The 21,015-nt window shown below is 38.5% G+C and overlaps 1 non-coding gene across 1 annotated transcript; it reads left to right on the top strand.

Moving 5' to 3' along the window:
- Positions 1 to 6,141: 6,141 nt before the first annotated feature.
- On the top strand, positions 6,142 to 6,221 carry Trnaa-agc. The gene has a single exon. It is a non-coding gene; the product is annotated as a tRNA-Ala (tRNA).
- The last annotated feature ends 14,794 nt before the right edge of the window (positions 6,222 to 21,015 follow it).

Genomic DNA, 21,015 nt, shown 5'->3' with positions numbered 1-21,015 from the left:
ACGGTGTAACAGAGAGAAAACTTTAGACAAGTCACAAGTCTGCCCACGTCCCAGAGGTTTTATGAGGAAAACTGCTGTTGACCATGAAATTTCCGATCGAGAAAAATGCTTGAGATGGTAGCACGTGAACTAATAGGACTGTAATCCGATTGTGTTCCTTTTCGACAAGTCTATCATGAAAATGGTTGGGAGGGAGTCGACCGATTCACGTACAGTTCAAAGTCGTAAACGCCCACATTTTCGAAATCGAAAGTTGTCAACAGCTCGTGTGTCATACGATAGCCCAAGGTCACATAACATCACAACAATGCTTAACTCTGGAGTCTCAAGGTTCTGAATTCAACCCATGGCATGTGTAAATAGCTTGTATTACGTATTTTAATCGAAATTCCACAACAACACTTAAACTCTGGGACCCAAACCACTTGGGTAAGACTCCTTGCAGGTGTTAATAAATTAATTTTTACATAATTTAATCGAAATTTCGCAAAAATGCTTAAGCTCTGGAGCCCTGAGGCCTTGAGTTCAGCCCTCAGCACGTCATTTAAACGAAATTTCACAACATCCAATGTAGAGGTGTAAGTTTCATAATGCATCAATCTCAAGAGTTCCAAGGCTGTGGGACCTGTAATTTCATACATATTTTAACCCTGTGAGACATTTATAACACAGGTGTTAAGATTTTGCTCACATCTTCAGTAAATCTTTTAAATTTAACACCTCAGGCACCAAGTGTTCTGACAGATCAGTACGTGCAGCATGGTATATTTCCAATTAAACAATTTAAGAGTAACCATACTTCGTTCTGAAAACCGCATTTCCTAATTAGAATGCGAAGCCATGATGAATTGGATGCAAACAAGAGCATGATATCATGCAAAATGAATCACCGAGAAATCGTTTAATACATGCTTTCAGTTTTTCTGCTAAGCTCTGGAGCGTCAGCAGGTGTAATTTTTAGGCGAATTCACAACAATAAATTGCTATACACTGCTGCTGGAGCACTGCATTTTTGGCAGTTCAATAATACGCCATTCTTGAAGCTCTGAAATTATTAACACGATCTCGTCTGTGTTCTCAACACTTGTCAAAGCCACCAAAAGTCATAAACGATCTACTATGTCATTTGGGCCATTGTAACATTTATACTGCGAAGTAGATTCTTCAATTTCATATGCTGAATGTTGGTATTGATGCCACTGTCACATCCACTACTAGGAAATTTTGTCAGCAAAAATCTCTTAGATTTCTTCATCGGTTTACTTCATATTTTTACATGTTAGTCTTCTAAACGCTTAGATGGACATAGATTACAATTTTTTAAGCCTATACTACTACATAAAGACAGTTCGGTCATAACCAGCTTGCTACAAATTTTTACATGATAATCTAATTAAATTGAATGCATTTTAAAGGTGGAAACTTGTTAAGGAAAATTTCGAGATCTATATCATACACTGATGGAAAAAAATCCCAACAGCAAGGAAGTGTATAAGGAGAACGAAAACTGGTAGGTGTGTTTCTGTATCTATTAAATTTCGCGCCACTTGCCTAAGAGCGGCGCTAGCAGCGTCACTATGAGGATGTAAATCAGGTTTGCTCTAGATACACGCTGTACCGGTCAAGAGTGTTAGTTACGAGACTGGACGTGATGAGTTCATGTTAGTCAAGGATGCCCTTAAGGCTACATAGACACCATAATCAACACCTCACTGAGTTTGAACGAGGCTATGTAATAGGGCTAAGAGAAGCTGGATGTCCCTTCTGATGCACTGCAGAAAAACTTGTCTTGAATTTAGCAATTGTACATGATTGCTGGCAGCGGTGGATACGGGAATATGCGGTTGCAGAAATACCGGGACCCAGACTGCCACATACCACTACCGAGAGGAAAGACAATCGTGGTCGGCATATGGCTCTGGCGCATCGCACTGCGTCTGCAGCAGGAATTTTAGCAGCAGTTGGCATCGCAGTGATACAACTAACTGTTACAAATCGGTTACGTCAAGGATAGCTCCAAGTCAGACGCCCTGTAGTTTACATTCCACTGAATCCAAACTACCATCATTTTTGACGTCAGTGGTATCAAGCGAGAGCTCACTGGAAGGCAGGGTGGAGGTCTGTTATGTTTTCCGATGAAAGCTGGTTTTGCCTCGGTGACAGTGACGGCTATTTGCTGGTTCAGAGGCCACTCAAGGGGCAGCAACCAACCCGTCTGTGTGCTAGACACACTGGACCTACACCTGGAGTTATGATCTGATTATGGTTTCATATGACAGTAGGAGCACTCTCATGGTTATCCCATGCACTCTGACTGCTAGTCTGTACGTCAGTGTGGTGATTCGACCTTCTGTGCTGCCATTCATTAATAGCATTCCATGGGGAGTTATCCAGCAAGATAAGGCTCGCCCAACTACTGCTGCTGTAACCCAACGTCCTCTACAGGGTCAACATGTTGCCTTGGCCTGCTCGATCACCAGAACTGTATGTAGTCGAGCGCATATAGGATACCATTGGACGGCAACTACAGCATCAATCACAACCAGAATTAACCGTCGCTGCGTTGACCGACCAATTGAAACAGGCATGCTGGAGTTGCATCCCATCTGGCACCTGTACAACACAATATATGCAAGTTTGCATGTCTGCATTCAACATTCTGTCGGTTTCACCGGTTATTAATGTACCAGCATCTCTCATTTGCAATGGCTTATCTCGCGCATACATTAACCTGCGATCTTGCAATATTAATCCCTTAAATAACGAAAATGAAGAATGCAAGACCAGAGAAGGCGGTGAGGCGACGTCAGCCAGTAGTGCGCTGACCAGGACGCCATCACGATAGAAGCGGCATCCAGCCGAAGTGAATATAAGCGCCGCTCCTGCCAGCCTCGGCCGGACATTAGTGGACAGTATTCGCAAAGTATTAGCACGGCCTAGCAGAGAGTGCTACGCTATCAGTTATTAGAGCTCCATATGCATAGTATCATCTGCACAAGAAACGGGAGGCTATGTGTAATTGAAAGCATCTATACATATAATTCAAAATCTATTATGGGTTGCAGCTGGTGAGATAAATACAGTTATTAATTATCTTCCACCTCATCCTCTCTTTCTGCTGGTCTACGTATGCAACTGAACAACTATTCAAAACGCCATTGGTCTCGGAAGGCTACGAACTGAAATTAAATCGTATTTAGAATGTAATCATCGTCGTTCTGTCGTTTTGTTTTTATGGTGGTTCCAAATTCCAAAAAGTACACTGTAAGCGACAGTATTTCGGAACCAGCTATGAGACTAGCCGTGATAGAGGCAAAACAGCGTGAAACATCAAGTATGGAATTCATGGTGTGACTGAACAGTTGCCGGCCTGTGTGGCCGAGTGGTTCTAGGCACTTCAGTATGGAACCGCGCGACCGCTACGGTCGTAGGTTCGAATCCTGCCTCGGGCATGGATGTGTGTGATGTCCTTAGGTTAATTAGGTTTAATTAGTTCTAAGTTCTAGGGGACTGATGAGCTCAGATGTTAAGTCCCATAGTCCTCAGAGCCATTTCAACCATTTTTTGAACTGAAGAGTGGGTAGAGTCATATCGAACCAAAGAACTGTAAGCTACCTGCTCTCTAGTCAGCTGTGCAAATAGCTACGTTCATGTAGGCATAACTGGATCAATAATTTATGGCAGTTATCATTACAAAGGAGTCTAAACTAAACACAAGAAAGAGAATGAAAAATTTCATGAAAGGTTAAATAAGCCACAGCAAGTCACTGACAGTGTTTTTTAATGTCAGTCACCAATCCAGCTGATCAGATTCTGAGAAATAATCAGTCGGTTATCATAACAGCTATTACTATGTAACTTATCTTACAAGCATGTGATGATGAAATAGACTGCACATGAAACGAACAGAACAATTTCAAGAGAAAACAAATAAAACCATTAATAACAGTTCCAAATTACTAAAGGAAAGCAAATGTAAATGTTTTAAGAAAATGCAAATAATCGTTAGAGAGATACCTAAGCCCTAAATTTCCCATGTTTTACTCAGTGGTGGATTATTGGCAGTAATGTATACCTATGCAACCAAACACTCATTATATGCTTTCATAAGTATAATAATTATAAAAACTTTGATTGAAATAAAAAGTAATCGAAATTCAACATAGTTTCAATACTGAAATACCAGCCACCAAGCAAACAATGAAAAACACCTTCACAAAATCGATGATGATACAAAAATAAAAGACACATGTAAGTTTAGTTTGCTGTATTATTGCATTGAAATTATCTTATTATTACTTTAATAGTAGTCTCATTACAATTATAATGATTTATATTGCACTGTAAAAAGATTGGTCAAGTAATTGACACATTACAACTCAACATTCTAGATTGTATTCCAACAAAACAAAACATATATACTTCCCGAATTATCTTCATTTCATTGAAAGATTTGATATTCTTCCATTCTGCACTGTTATGATAGAAAAGGTGTAGGCTTCGATTCTAAGTAACAACGACTGAGATTAATGGAATGATTGGGATGTCAGAATTTGATATAACTGACGCTATTATTCAGTTCGCAATTAAATTCATTTGGTTTGCCTCCCGAAAGTTCAAAGGTAATCTGATGTAAACAGCCTTACAGGTTGCAAATACTGCTGAGAAGACGGTATCAGCATTTGTGACAATGCTCCATTTACTCCTGTCATTATGAGAATGGCCCAGTCAACTGAAAACGATTTTGCTGCAGGCTCTTAATGTTTTTGGAGCTTAATTTGTCTGCTTTCGTGTAGCATCCCCTCTGTGTCTCACAAAATAGAATATTGGCTCAAATTGACTACAATACTGTCTTGCGTGAGATACACACAATCACTGTGTGTCATGACTAGTACTTGAATACTGAGAATGTGTACATGATGTAACAAACAAATGCCTAGCGACGTAACTACTATTACAGTTTACTCGTGATATGTGGGAAAAGTCGAACATTTCATAAATTTATGTAAGTCTGCAGGTTTTCGTGGCTAGAACACTAGCAGTAGTGGACACAAAAAGACCCTGAGAAAGATCCCAGCAGAGGGGTCAAAACGTCGAACATTTTAGGAGAAACATGTCACAGCCTAATAACCCAGACGATTTTAACTTCAGCGATTTCATAAATTTCCCTACAGATATTGATACAATGTAACAATAATAATTTAAATAAAATTTAAAAAGTGTTTTCAAAAGTCGTTTTAAAAGTGCATATTAAATACGAAAAGTTTGTTTTGTTGTTCTCACAAATTAAATATCGAAGTTACTAAAATCACAAATGTTTCTTGTACAAAATTAGATGATATTTAAGAAAAACACTGGATAAAAGTTTCTTCTGTGTTATAGTGTATAGGATGCAGAAGGTTGTATGTAATAATTCAGCCAATGTAAGGATGGAAAATTGTCTTGACTGAGACAAAAAAGACATTTATCAAGTTTAACTACACACAATCTTAGTCCACATAATATACAAAACAGAATTAGTTATTTTTGCAGTTGACGCTCCAAACATGAATACAACAACAAAACATGCAGTAAATAATGTTATTAAAATTTTTTGGTATAGTTTTCTGCAGATGGTCTCAGTCTCAGTTTCGAAAAGACACCGCTTGTTTGCTTTGCTCTTTTAGAGGTACTATGCTAGTGATAAATATTACATGCATTGAGGAAATAAAATGAGACTACCAGAATGAGATTTTCACTCTGCAGCGGAGTGTGCGCTGATATGAAACTTCCTGGCAGATTAAAACTGTGTGCCCAACCGAGACTCGAACTCGGGACCTTTGCCTTTCGCGGGTGGCACAGTTTTAATCTGCCAGGAAGTTTTAAAATGAGACTACGTCAGAGATTTTACTGGCCTCATACAGTTATTGTTTTATGTACATAGACTGAAGCAGCAATTGAATATTTTTATTTTTTATTATATTGAAACCAGGTCTCTTGCATACTAGGCACATGGATTTGACACTAGGCCACCTTGGCACATCAGTTCACACAACCACACACATTACCCTGCCACACCTACCTCCTCAGTCCATATTCTCACCACCACCACAGTCTGCTTTAAAGTAGACTGGGGCAGTAGTGAGAACAGCAGTTTTGTGAACCACTGTGAAATGGTGGCCTAGTGGTTAATGCACCTGCCTAGCAAGCAGGAGACCCAGGTTCGATTCCTGGCCTTGGTACAAATTTTCACTCTCCAGTCTACTTTAAAGCAGACTGTGGTGGTGGTGAGAATATGGACTGAGGAAGCAGGTGTGGCAGGGTAATGTGTGTAGTTGTGTGAACTGATGTGCCAAGGTGGCCTAGTGTCAATCTATATAGATAAACAGTTGTACATAGAATCTTTAAAATTTTTGAAAGGATTTAAGTGAACATATTTTGCTTATTTTCGTTTAGTAACATCATATGGAATGATGTTTGTGGTAACTCAACGTTACAAAAGAAAATTTTCGTTACTCAAAAACGTTGTGATGGAATAATGTGTTGTGCACACCCAAGATTATCTTAGATCTTTATTTAAGGACTTAATATTATAACTTCTGCTTCACAGCATATTTACCCCCTCGCAATATACGTTGTAATGAATCACTACAGGCCAAAAATAGAAATGTTGTACACAGTTGAAATATAAGAAGGAAAATAGTGGCATCCTTTGTTTCACTTTAAGACTGCCTTAAATACCAAAAGAGGTGCCTAATGTAGCCACCAAAGTTTCTGATCACTTACACAATTACATAATATATCTAACATAGACAAAAGTTAAATTAAAAAGAACTGAAAGAGTTACACCTCAATAACTTCATCTCAACTGTGGAATCATTTCTGTTGATGTAAAATGTGAGTGGTGGTGGACAGGAATTAATAATGACAGGGTTTTTAAAAAACAAAATAAAATATCTTGTAAATGGCCAATATGTAGCCGTATTTACATGTGAAAGTGTAATGGAAATGTAAAATGACCCGTTCCACATCGTTACAATTAAATTAGCCAGTTAAAGTTATTTAATTAATATATTCTTATTTTCTGCATATGTATGTCTCTAGCACTGGTTGTAATGGTATTTCATTTGTTTGTTTAAAGTTGAAGCCATTATGACTATGTTTCGACCGTGACTGTATCAAGAAATATGTAAAGTTTTTTTATAAATGGTCTCGTCGTGATGAGCTGCCACGCCAGAAGAACAAAGTGAGTGACCGCTACACAACATTTTCATGCAAACATCAGTTCAGCTTTCAAAGTGACATCGCATCTTAGTAAGTTTCCTCTTCATCCAAAGGATAACCACAGCATTTATGAAAAGACTATGTAACATCAGTATGACCTTATTGTAAATTTGTTTTTGTACTGCCAATTAGCCTTAAGATGTAGTGTTCCCTCGAAACATGTAGCTAAATAAATAAGTAATACAATAGCTAAAAATGTTTGTGACTGGCAGTGGTAATTTATAAAAAATAAAAAAAAAAATCTTTACATATTGATGAAAGTTGTTTTGATGGTGTATACATGTTACTTTAAAAGGTAAGAAAATGCAGCAGCAAGAGTAAATTATCTCTGATAATTCTTATTTATGTGACGCTGAGCCTAACTGTACTGAATTACTTTGTCATACCTTATCACTACAAGTAAAATCGCAATATCTGTTTCATTAATTCAGTGAGTGACATTAAAATGTATGCAACAAATAATTAATATAACATGCCACAACTTCTCCCCATAACAAAACTGAGGTCATAAATATTTTTTTTAAGTCACTGATACACGCACCATGCACAAAAATTATTTCATTTACATATGGTCTATGATTGTTCTATTGAGTGTTATTTTCACTGTTAGAATAGAAAAATAATAAATTCCTGTGGGTTTTTGCCCTTGGAGTTCAAATATTGTAATATCGATCGAGAGAATTGATGTCTGATTATTTCTGCAGTTTGAAATTGCCGCTCCATATGCTCACGTAATGGCGGCAAACAAAACACAGTCTCGATTGGGTATTCTTATCAACGTAATTTTGGTAGAAAATCAATAAAATCAATCTTTCCCTTTATGCTGGATTAAACGTCAGAATCCTACACCGTTCTGATTGTTCATAATATCGATATTATCCGTCAGTTACCAATAATCAGTATAGTCATATAAGAAGCTAGTGGCAGCTTTCATGTTTGCTGCGGACACAAAACTTAAAACAGTCATAGTAGGTTACCGAGTCTGATATAAAAGACTGTACAGTAAAATTCCATTTTGTAAACTGTATGTTATATTCTAGACCATTTGCACCTCTCACACACGATTATTTTTGACAATATTTAAACGAAAAGACTTCAGCTTAATCTCTGATGTCAGACACTTCATACATCATTGAGAACAATAGAAGGAAAAAATTCACAGGCGATACAATGCCAAAACATTCTTTTAAAGGTACTACTTTTTGTTAAATGATTATTCTTGGTAGAAAATTGTTTATAAAAATAATAAAACATATAATAATAGAGTATAATCACCAGTCTTGTCTTTATCAGTTTTCACATATAGGTTTAAATGTCATTTCTGGAAAAATATTCATCAGTTCATAAATCTCTAGCACTGTCGCATGGAGTGATGACAAAATATTGGGGTTGACATTACACTGCACCTAGGGCTGAAAATAAAAATACATTTGACTATAGACTTTTTTTACAGTGCTCTAAGTCAGTGCAACATATCGTTCAATTTTCACTTTAGCTAAAGTATTTTTAATTTTGCAAAGTATAGATAGTGGTTAGACCAAACAGCAAGTAGTATACTACCGGGTGGTCCATTGATAGTGACTGGGTCAAACATCTCACGAAATAAGCATCAAACGAAAAAAAATTTTTTTTTTTGGTCATCAGTCTACTAACTGGTTTGATGCGGCCCGCCACGAATTCCTTTCCTGTGCTAACCTCTTCATCTCAGAGTAGCACTTGCAACCTACGTCCTCAATTATTTGCTTGACGTATTCCAATCTCTGTCTTCCTCTACAGTTTTTGCCCTCTGCAGCTCCCTCTAGTACCATGGAAGTCATTCCCTCATGTCTTAGCAGATGTCCTATCGTCCTGTCCCTTCTCCTTATCAGTTTTTTCCACAAATTCCTTTCCTCTCCAATTCTGCATAGAACCTCCTCATTCCTTACCTCGTCAGTCCACCTAATTTTCAACATTCGTCTATAGCACCACATCTCGAATGCTTCGATTCTCTTCTGTTCCGGTTTTCCCACAGTCCATGTTTCACTACCGTACAATGCTGTACTCCAGACGTACATCCTCAGAAATTTCTTCCTCAAATTAAGGCCGGTATTTGATATTAGTAGACTTCTCTTGGCCAGAAATGCCTTTTTTGCCATAGCGAGTCTGCTTTTAATGTCCTCCTTGCTCCTTCCGTCATTGGTTAATTTACTGCCTAGGTAGCAGAATTCCTTAACTTCATTGACTTCGTGGCCATCAATCCTGATGTTAAGTTTCTCGCTGTTCTCATTTCTACTACTTCTCATTACCTTCGTCTTTCTCCGATTTACTCTCAAACCGTACTGTGCACTCTTTAGACTGTTCATTCCGTTCAGCAGATCATTTAATTCTTCTTCACTTTCACTCAGGATAGCAATGTCATCAGCGAATCGTATCATTGATATCCTTTCACCTTGTATTTTAATTCCACTCCTGAACCTTTCTTTTATTTCCATCATTGCTTCCTCGATGTACAGATTGAAGAGTAGGGGCGAAAGGCTACAGGCTTGTCTTACACCCTTCTTAATACGAGCACTTCGATCTTGATCGTTCACTCTTATTATTCCCTCTTGGTTGTTGTACATATTGTATATGACCCGTCTCTCCCTATAGCTTACCCCTACTTTTTTCAGAATCTTGAACAGCTTGCACCACTTTATATTGTCGAACGCTTTTACCAGGCCGACAAATCCTATGAAAGTGTCTTGATTTTTCTTTAGCCTTGCTTCCAATATTAGCCGTAACGTCAGAATTGCCTCTCTCGTCCCTTTACTTTTCCTAAAGCCAAACTGATCGTCCACCTAGCGCGTTCTCAATTTTCTTTTCCATTCTTCTGTATGTTACTCTTGTAAGCAGCTTCGACGCATGAGCTGTTAAGCTGATTGTGCGATAATTCTCGCACTTGTGAGCTCTTGCCGTCTTCGGAATTGTGTGGATGATGCTTTTCCGGAAGTCAGATGGTATATAGCCAGACTCATATATTCCACACACAAATGTGAATAGTCGTTTTGTTGCCACTTCCCCCAATGATGGTAGAAATTCTGATCGAATGTTATCTATCCCTTCTGCCTTATTTGACCGTACGTCCTCCAAAGCTCTTTCAAATTCCGATTCTAATACTGGATCCCCTATCTCTTCTAAATCGACTCCTGTTTCTTCTTCTATCACATCAGACAAATCTTCACCCTCATAGAGGCTTTCAATGAATTCTTTTCACCTATCTGCTCTCTCCTCTGCATTTAACAGTGGAATTCCCGTTGCACACTTAATGTTACCACCGTTGCTTTTAATGTCACCAAAGGTTGTTTTGACTTTCCTGTATGCTGAGTCTGTCCTTCTGACAATCATATCTTTTTCGATGTCTTCACATTTTTCCTGCAGCCATTTCGTCTTAGTTTCCCTGCACTTTCTATTTATTTCATTCCTAAGTGACTTGTATTTCTGTATTCCTGATTTTCCCGGTACATGTTTGTACTTCCTCCTTTCATCAATCAACTGAAGTATTTCTTCTGTTACCCATGGTTTCTTCGTGGCTACCTTCTTTGTACCTATGTTTTCCTTCCCAACTTCTGTGATGGCCCTTTTTAGAGATGTCCATTCCTCTTCAACTGTACTGCCTACTGCGCTATTCCATATTGCTGTATTTATAGTGTTAGAGAACTTCAAACGTATCTCGTCATTCCTTAGTACTTCCGTATCCCACTTCTTTGCGTATTGATTCTTCCTGACTAATGTCTTGAGCTTCAGCCTACTCTTCATCACTACTATATTGTGATCTGAGTCTATATCTGCTCCTGGGTACGCCTTACAATCCAGTATCTGATTTCGGAATCCCTGTCTGACCATGATGTAATCTAATTGAAATCTTCCCGTATCTCCCGGCCCTTTCCAAGTATACCTCCTCCTCTTGTGATTCTTGAACAGGGTATTCGCTATTACTAGCTAAAACATGTTACAGAACTCAATTAGTCTTTCTCCTCTTCCATTCCTTGTCCCAAGCCCATATTCTCCTGTAACCTTTTCTTCTTCTCGTTCCCTTACAACTGCATTCCAGTCGCCCATGACTATTAGATTTTCGTCCCCCTTTACATAATGCTTTACCCTTTCAATATCCTCATACACTTTCTCCATCTGTTCATCTTCAGGTTGCGACGTCGGCATGTATACCTGAACTATCGTTGTCGGTGTTGGTCTGCTGTCGATTCTGATTACAACAACCCGGTCACTGAACTGTTCACAGTAACACACCCTCTGCCCTACCTTCCTATTCATAACGAATCCTACACCTGTTATACCATTGTCTGCTGCTGTTGATATTACCCGATACTCATCTGACCAGAAATCCTTGCCTTCCTTCCACTTCACTTCACTGACCCCTACTATATCTAGGTGGAGCCTTTGCATTTCCCTTTTCAGATTTTCTAATTTCCTTACCACGTTCAAGCTTCTGACATTCCACGCCCCGACTCGTAGAACGTTATCCTTTCGTAGATTATTCAATCTTTTTCTCATGGTAACCTCCCATTTGGCAGTCCCCTCCCGGAGATCAGAATCTTTTGCCAATGGAGAGATCATCATGACACTTCTTCAATTACAGGCCACATGTCCTGTGGATACAGGTTACGTGTCTTTAATGCAGTGGTTTCCATTGCCTTCTGCATCCTCATGTCGTTGATCATTGCTGATTCTTCCGCCTTTAGGGGCAATTTCCCACCCCTAGGACAAGAGAGTGCCCTAAACCACTATGCGCTCCTCCGCCCTCTTTGACAAGGCCGTTGGCAAAATGAGGCTGACTTTGTATGCCGGAAGTCTTCGGCCGCCAATGCTGATTATTTATCAAAATTTAGGCAGTGGCAGGGATCAAACCCGGGACCGAAGACGTTTTGATTATGAATCAGAGACTCTACCCCTAGCCCACGGGGACGGGTCTAGGGGTACCTACAATGCTTTACACACCGAGCTACGGGACATTTCGTTGTTGCCAAATGTACCATGAAGTTCAGTCAATATTTTTATTTTCCAAACTTAATGCAAAGGGTATAAGGAGTTATCAGAACCTAAAATATCTGTCAAAAGGTTAAACCAACAAACAAAAGCTCGATACAGCAACAATATAACTCACCAGGTCGAAATTCGCCAAACGAAATTCGACAAGAACCTTAGCAGTAAACCAAAGCACCCAGTCGACGAAGTAGTACCACTTATAACGCTTCCTAAGCCATCGTTGATTGAGAAGAAAAGTACAAGTGCCATCTACTATATGTAGGGCATTTCAAGATGGTTTCAATTCCTCATGACGGTTGCTATTTACTGCAAGATGTCAATACTGATGGGGGCTCTATTGTCACAGGGACCTTAAGAAAAATTTACAATAAGAGCCACAGTGCACCGATTGCAAGTAAGAAAATATATTCAGTACACAAACACCATTATAAAATATTAAATAGTAGTTACTGGGTAGTTTTATTGTAAATTCTTTTACTCATGTGTCTTAGTTTACAACGGTTTTTTTCTGGCCATGTATGACCAGATGATTTGTTTAGCTGGTCAAATCTAAGTTCCCACAAGGGAACTATTTAAGAATTTAAGGCCTTGAAGTTTCAATGCTGAAAGTTCATTAACTAAATTCTTTTTAAACGGTTAGAGTAAAAGTTTTAATGTAAATGTGATATTCTGATTTTTTTCTACCTAGGTTATATTAGGGTTACGATGTATGTGCTTTAAGTATATCATGGATCTATGAATGTGGATGATTCATGAATGTCCTTTACGTTGGTTTATGTAGTGCGCACACACACGACCAGATATTAGTTTAGCGCTAGAGCCCGTATTTGCTTACTTCCGATTTGACTCTGTTTGGAGCATTTGCGTTCTTGCGTACCATTTTGGGTACTTTTAACTTCCGGGTTTTGCATTGCCATTAGCCGTTTGACCTACGTACTAGCAGGTGTAGCGAATATTGGCACCTGTTACAAAATACTAATTATTAGATATAACCAAATGTGAATGAATGAGAATAAATGGCAATAAACAAATACAACATACTAGCTTATGGAAATGTACTGAAATGTACATGGTCCGAAAGTGATGTATAGATCAAGAAAAATTTAGAAGAATCTGCCAGTCAATTTTTTATGTGATGTTCGATACAGAATAGGATTTTTGTCTTCATGTTTCGACATATCAAATGTAGACATGAACAAATATCATTGCTGTGTAAGTGTAAAGTGATATGAAGATTGTCTATCGTGTGGAACTATGAGCTCCAGAAGTTATCAATATATGTGCTAAGTGTCTTACGAGAACTTCAGTAATCAAATGGATACACAAAAACTGTGTTTTTCATTTTAAAACTGTGTTAATCAGAGATAAATCACTCAAATTAGCGATAATATGAAGGCTCTTCAAGTACATATGTTAGCAGCAATGATTGGACGTTGGTAAACCGTTAACAAACTTTAAAGTAAAAAAAAAATGAACAGACCTTATACTTTTAATATAACGAGATAAACTCACGAGTATAAATTCTTGAAACAGACTGTACTGCCAGCAGCGCGCCAACAATGTGAGTGCAACACCGGCTCCGTTGCGTCATGCGCAAACATTTACGTACAGTGAGAAATAAACAACGCACACAAAAAAGTGCAGTGTCATACACGTACGATTCTTTTAAACGACCTGTGAATCACTACATTAACCAGAACGGTGTTTACACACAGAACATCCTCTGTAAATAAAATGAGTGAATCCGTGTAAATGGAGAAACTTGCTTCTTCAACATGATCAAATAAATAATTTATTTGTCACTGATTCCAACTTTCTATCTTGCATGTACCTATATTGAACGAGAGGAAAGTGGAAAATGGCAGCAAGACCTGTTCCAGAAATAATAGATCGAGTACCGAGTGCAGTTGACAGCAACCGGTATTCCATCGACGTGCTCGGGGCGAACCAGAGGCAGCATCGACTAGCAACGGACTCCACCTGCCTCAGATCTCCGATCCAGCAACTTGATACAGGGTTGGGTATTCAACGTCGCCAGGAACTTCATGCAAATTTTCTTTCAATTGAAATGAACTTTTAAATTTTTGACGACCTCTTTTGACCTCAACAACAGATAAAATATTTTTTATAATGAAAATGTCAAGCCTGACACTTAAATTAGGTAACAGTACTTCTTCGAAGCCCGTTCGATGGTTTTGTTCTCAGTTTTCCGGTTCCAGTAAACCCGGATGTGCCGGGATAAGCAACTCCGGGAAGTCTCCACAGCCTTTTCCGAACCTGTAGAGTTGCTGAAGCCATTTAAAACTATCACATCCATACTTTTTTCTAAATACGAAATTCATTATTACGTATTGGTGTAGTGCGTAAAGAAATATGAATATTTTAGTTGGACCACTTTTTTCACTTTATGACAGATGGCGCTGTAATAGTCACAAACATATGGCTCACAATTTTATACGAACAGTTGCTAACAGGTAGGTTTTTTAAATTTAAATTCAGAACGTAGGTACGTTAGAACATTTTATTTCGGTTGTTCCAGTGTGATACATGTACCTGTGTAAACTTATCATATCTGAGAAACCATGCTGTTACAGAATGATATCCTGTAAATACAACGTTAACGCAACAAATGCCCAAAACAATGTCCGTCAACCTCAATGCATTTGGCAATACGTGTAACGACATTCCTCTCAACAGCGAGTAGTTCGCCTTCCGTAATGTTCGCACATGCATTGACAATGCGCTGATGCATGTTGTCAGGCGTTGTCGGTGGATCACGATAGCAAATATCCTTAACTTTCCCCACAAAAAGAAATCCTGGGACGTCAGATCCAGTAAACCTTCAGGCCATGGTATGGCTCTTCGACGACCAGTCCACCTGTCATGACATATGCTATTCAGTACCGCTTCAACCGCACGCGAGCTATGTGCCGGACATCCATCATGCTGGAAGTACATCGCCATTCTGTCATGTAACGAAACATCGATAGAACATTACGTAGGAAATCACCATACATTGCACCATTTAGATTCCCATCGCTAAAATGGGGGACAATTATCCTTCCTCCCATAATGCCGCACCATACATTAACCCACCAAGGTCGCTGATGTTCGACTTGTCACAGCCATCGTGGATTTTCCGTTGCCCAATAGTGCATATTATGCTGGTTCACGTTACCGCTGTTGGTGAATGACGCTTCGTCGCTAAATAGAGCGCGTACAAAAATCTGTCATCGTCCTGTAATTTCTCTTGTACCCAGTGGCAGAACTGTACACGACGCTCAAAGTCGTCGACATGCAATTCTTGTTGCATACAAATATGGTACGGATGCAATCGTGATTGATGTAGCATTCTCACCACCGACGTTTTTGAGATTCCCGATTCTTTCGCAATTTGTCTGCTACTGATGTGCGGACTAGCGGCGACAGCAGCTAAAACACCTACTTGGGCATCATCATTTGTTGCAGGTCGTGGTTGACGTTTTACATGTGGCTGAACACTTCGTAAGAGGTATGTGCTGCCTGTGATATGTAAGCTATAAGAGAATCTGAGACCAAAGAGCAGTGTTGACTGCAGTACGAACTGTGTAGCAGTAGCAGTAAGTTGTTACTAGCGAGCAGTCGCCTGTCTGCGCTTGTCAGTTCTGTCTGGTGTATCATGTTGGCAGGGCCGGTCGCGGTGCAGCGATGTCGGAGACTGAGTATTATTGTATAAGGTAAAAAAAGCAGCCTCGCGCATATCTAGTAATAGTATGTAAACTCACATGTAAATCTTTTAAAAATGTCCTAATAATAATCTTTGTCTAATTTCTAACAAGCATTCATTTCGATTTAAAGAATTTAATATTTTTTAATGCATGATCATTCCGATTGTTGCAAAAGAAAAATCATTTGCTTTCTTTCATAAATAACAAATGTATAGGCCAGCATTGCACAGAGCTGTGCCGGAAAAGAGCTATTGTAAGAGCAGATAGTTGCCGACTTTATCGAGGTGAGAATTTTTGCTTTTTATTCTGAATGATCTTACAGGGCCATGACGCAGCACTGCTGTCATCCGAATTTTACCAGGTTACTGAATTTATTTTTTTATTACGAGGTTTAGGAATTTTTCTGTTTCGAGCTTATATTAAATGAGAAAAGAATTTTGTGGGTACATTAAATGAGAACCAATTTTGTTCAGAGGTTACACAAAAAATAGAATCATTTTATTATTATTATTAATTAAGTTTTTTTGTGAGATTACACAAAAATTAGAATCATTAACCAAATAATATTTAAAATTATTTCGTGTGGAGAGGTTACGCTTGGCGACAACCAGCCAGGATCGGATTTCCTTTGTGAATTTCTGAGAAGTAGTCATATATCTGCTCTTATTTACTTAAATGTAGTTTGCATCTGGCGCAACGCATTTACTAATTCGTCACTTTTTCTTTCACAGATCATCGGCAATTTATTGCTCTTTGTTGTACTTGTGTTTGTTCCATTTTTGCTTTGTCTTTGTTTCATTTTTGTGCGTAATTTTGATTTGTGAAAAATGCCGCGAAAAACTGTTAGCAGTACATCGCGATGTGCAATGAGTGAAACAGCCGACTCGAATAATTTGACCGATAATACTAGCGACACTCAGTGTAATAGTGATAATCCCCTATTTGCAGACAATCAGTGTGTGCCGATCACTAGTAATGATTTTAATCCTAATAATCAGCAAACAAATTCAATTGCGTCCACTGTTAATTTAGCGACAATTGATGACGCCGCACGTTCTGTTACAATTAACGCTGCCCAGTTTAACACACCTGATTTGCAAAATTTACACAGTGCACAGATAATTGTTTCTAACGAAGCTGAACAATGTACTCAAAATATGTCAGATTTGTTTGATTCCGATTTAGTGGCCAATACTGCACATCCGATTAGTAAACATTTTCAAGAATCACAGAATGACCTAATGGTTACACAAAGCGTGACAAGTGCACATAGACCATCACACAGCACAGAGAATACAGCGGCTAATTTTGACATGGATCAAGTTACGGCATTATGGCTACAGTTTGGTGAGAATCTGAAACAACAAATTAATGAATGTTTCAAACAGCGGAATGAAATACTAGACAACCATTTCAAACAACTTACTGAATCGCGCAAACAGTTTAATGAAAGTTTCAAACAGTCGAACGAAAAACACGACAACCTTAACGAACAGAACAAACAACTTAGTAAACAGATTACAGCCGTTTCCGTGCAACGTTATGATAGTAAAGAACAATTACGTGAGGAAATTGAGGCATATGCTAGAGACAGTAGCGAAGAAATTAGATCTGTTGCACAAGAATTAAATAATACACATGCAGCCACAACAGAATCACTTAGAGATGAAATTAATTCAGTCACTGAACAATGTTCAGAAAACGCATCACAGATACGCGACGAGTTTAAATTAAAGTCAGCAGAAGTTTCACGCACTCTGGATACGGAAGTCGATAAGAAATTTGAACAACAGATCAGCCAAATTGACGAACGTATGAAAGTGACAGAAATGAAAAATGTTTCAGTCACTAACACGTCACAGCATACGCCATGTTCCGAAAATTTGTCACACTCACACAGCCAGTGTAACTTAGGTAATTTACAGAGACTATGCGACTTAGAATACTAACAGGCACAGGCAAACAGATTCTCATGCAATCCTGAACCTTTTCACACATTCAGAGACGACAACGTTGATTATAAGCAATTTTTATCCGTAAAAAAATTTAAGGTACTTAATAATGACAGAACACAGATTCACGCTTTGGAGAGGATACGACAATTTGCTTTTATATTTTTATCAGCTTGGGCTGCAACACAGAAACTAGAACTGGATTGGATACAACAACTTGCTTTTGAATTTTCACCGGCATTGCCTGTAATGCAAAAACTAAAATTTATTTGCAGCGCGTAATTGACCTCAGGGGATTCATTACACTTCGACAAATATGTTCCGTAGCGTGCACAGGGCCTCGAGCTGTAGTAGTGCTATTTCATCTTTAGTTTTCTGCTTTGCTGCCTTCTCTTCTACTATCCTTTATATCTATCAAAACAGCTCTTCAACTAACGATTTATCTAGGATTAAGAAGGAGTAACAAAAAAAAACCTGATACGACAAGTTTTACCGAAAGTGACAGCTTTTTTTAGACACTCCCGAAATGACAACTACCGGCGTAATTTTAATAACAAACAAAATTTTAATAATCAGTATCATCAAAATTATCAGCAACGGAACCACATTTTGGTAACAATAGAGGTTTTTCCCAACAACAGCAACAAAACCAACCGGTTAGCATACCTAACCAACAGTGTAACGTGCGAGGTCAACCAAGCTTTAATGTTTCGCCGCCTACACGTATAGCGTCGGCCACACCAAATAGCAACGCACAGCAATAAAGAAATCAGTACGTACAGAAAACACACCATTTCAACTCATATCGCAATGCACCGTATAGCAATGATTATTATGACAGACGTAAAAGTAATGAGCACAGTTTTCAGCGTAACAGTCGGTCTTACCAGCAACAAAATCTCCCGCAACAACATATTATCATGAATGAACCAGACAGTAGATATCCCGAACGTAATACGTCAGGAAGAAATAACAGAACAGTACAAATAGTCGAAATGCCACAGCATCCTCCCGCAAATAATAGCACGTCAGAATATGACTAGATACAGTACAGGTTGCATCTTCCAGCAACGCAAACAATACTTTTGACACAAAGAGTCTTGCTCACGAAAATGTTATTAGTTTTGACAGCATCCGATACACACTTTTGCATGAAAGACAGAACCACAACGTATGTAGACGACATTCTTATTGCAGAAGCTAACTGGTCTAAACACAATCTGATTCTTGAACAACTGTTACGAACTTTACGTGCACAAGGACTCACAGTTAATCTTAGCAAATCGCACTTTGGCAAAACTTCTATAAAATTTCTTGGACATGTAATTTCTGCAGAAGGCATTGCGCCTGACCCGGAAAAACTTCAAGCTTTACGTGACATTACTGTTCCTACGAACTAGAAACAACTACGCAGCTTTTTGGGTTTAATTAACTTTTTTCGTAAATTTATTCATTACTCTGCTTTAGACATCCCTAGATTATGTCAATTGACGGGTAAAAACAGTATTTGGTCTTGGGATAAGCAAGCACATTCTGAATTTGCGAATCTGAAAGAAGCTTTGTTGAATGCACCACTTTTAACACATCCAGATCTTACTAGAAATTTTTTCATTGCTACCGACAGTTCTAACACCGCTTTAGGCGTACACATTTTTCAGGAAATTGAAGAAGATGGTACTACAGTAATTAAAAACATCGCCTTTGCGAGTCGCATTCTGTCACCTGCTGAATGCAATTATTCTGTCACAGAACTTGAAACATTATATGTTGTATGGGCATTTACGAGATTTCAGCATTTTCTTTATGGAAGACACACTACCGTTTACACAGATCATAGTGTTATACAGTGTTTACTTTCCACTAAATTTACACACGACAGAGTGAGCAGATGGAAACTTCATTTACAGGAATTTAATTTTACAATTGTTCACATTCCCGGTACACAAAATATTGTAGCAGACGCACTATCCCGTTCTCTCAGCAACAATCAGAAGACATCGCAACCAACTTCTGCAAAGCAAATTTCAGCGTCATGTATATTCAACAAGTTGCATTTGAAAATTTCATTTCATCGTCATTACGAGACATAGCACAAGAGCGGAGTAAAGGCAACGTATGGAAAGAAATATAACACCTTTGGCAAGATAGGAATAATGTTACCATTAGAAACCATTACACTGTACGCAATAATATTCTGTTTCGCCGCTCTCACCCTGACAGCAACAACTGGTTGCTATGCATTCCTGACGAGCTTGTTAACAATTTAATTTGGTATACTCATTTAAGTTACGCACATTATGGAGCCAGAAAATGTTTTCTAATACTGAGACAGAACTGTTATTTTATCAACATGGAGAAACGTATTCGACGAGTTTTAGCGTCATGTAAAATCTGCCAGAAAGCTAAGTCAGACACGACTTCACATATTCCTCCGTTACATCCCATTGTACCTGTTAAATTGAGACACATGGCGGCTGTAGACAATTTTGGTCCGATTCCCAGAACTAATAGAGGTTTTTGCTACATCTTTGTCGCTGTTGAACTCACTTCAAAATTTGTTACCTTCACTCTGTTACGCAAAGCTACTGCTAAATCTGTTTCGAAAGCATTTGTAAACATTTTTTATTTCATGTAGGACATCTATTGAAAGTAATTTCCGGCAATGGACCACAATTTCGATCTGCTATATGGACACGTACGTTACGAACAAGAAACATTTCTCCGATCTATATATCCAAGTATCATGCTTCTTCGAAGCCTTGTAAACGATTAATGAGAGACATTGGTAAACTGTGTAGAATATATTGCCATAAAAGGCATATTGATTGGGACACACAAATACTCTCATTCCAGGATGTAATTAATTCCATACCAAATGAATCTACTACGCTATCTTCGACTGTTATACTGAAAAATGTTGAACCACCTAACAAAATTAAAGAATTAGTATCCTTTCCTACATCTCGTCGACTACGACACCATGAAATAATTGACATTGCGCTGAACAACATCAAATGTGCCGCAGAGCGCCGGAGAAGACAGCAAAAACAGGTTTGTACACGCCGTGACTTTGA

Source organism: Schistocerca americana, chromosome 5 (genome assembly GCF_021461395.2).
Source record: "Schistocerca americana isolate TAMUIC-IGC-003095 chromosome 5, iqSchAmer2.1, whole genome shotgun sequence".
NCBI lineage: Eukaryota > Metazoa > Arthropoda > Insecta > Orthoptera > Acrididae > Schistocerca > Schistocerca americana.
This window is presented reverse-complemented; position numbering and strand designations above follow the sequence as displayed.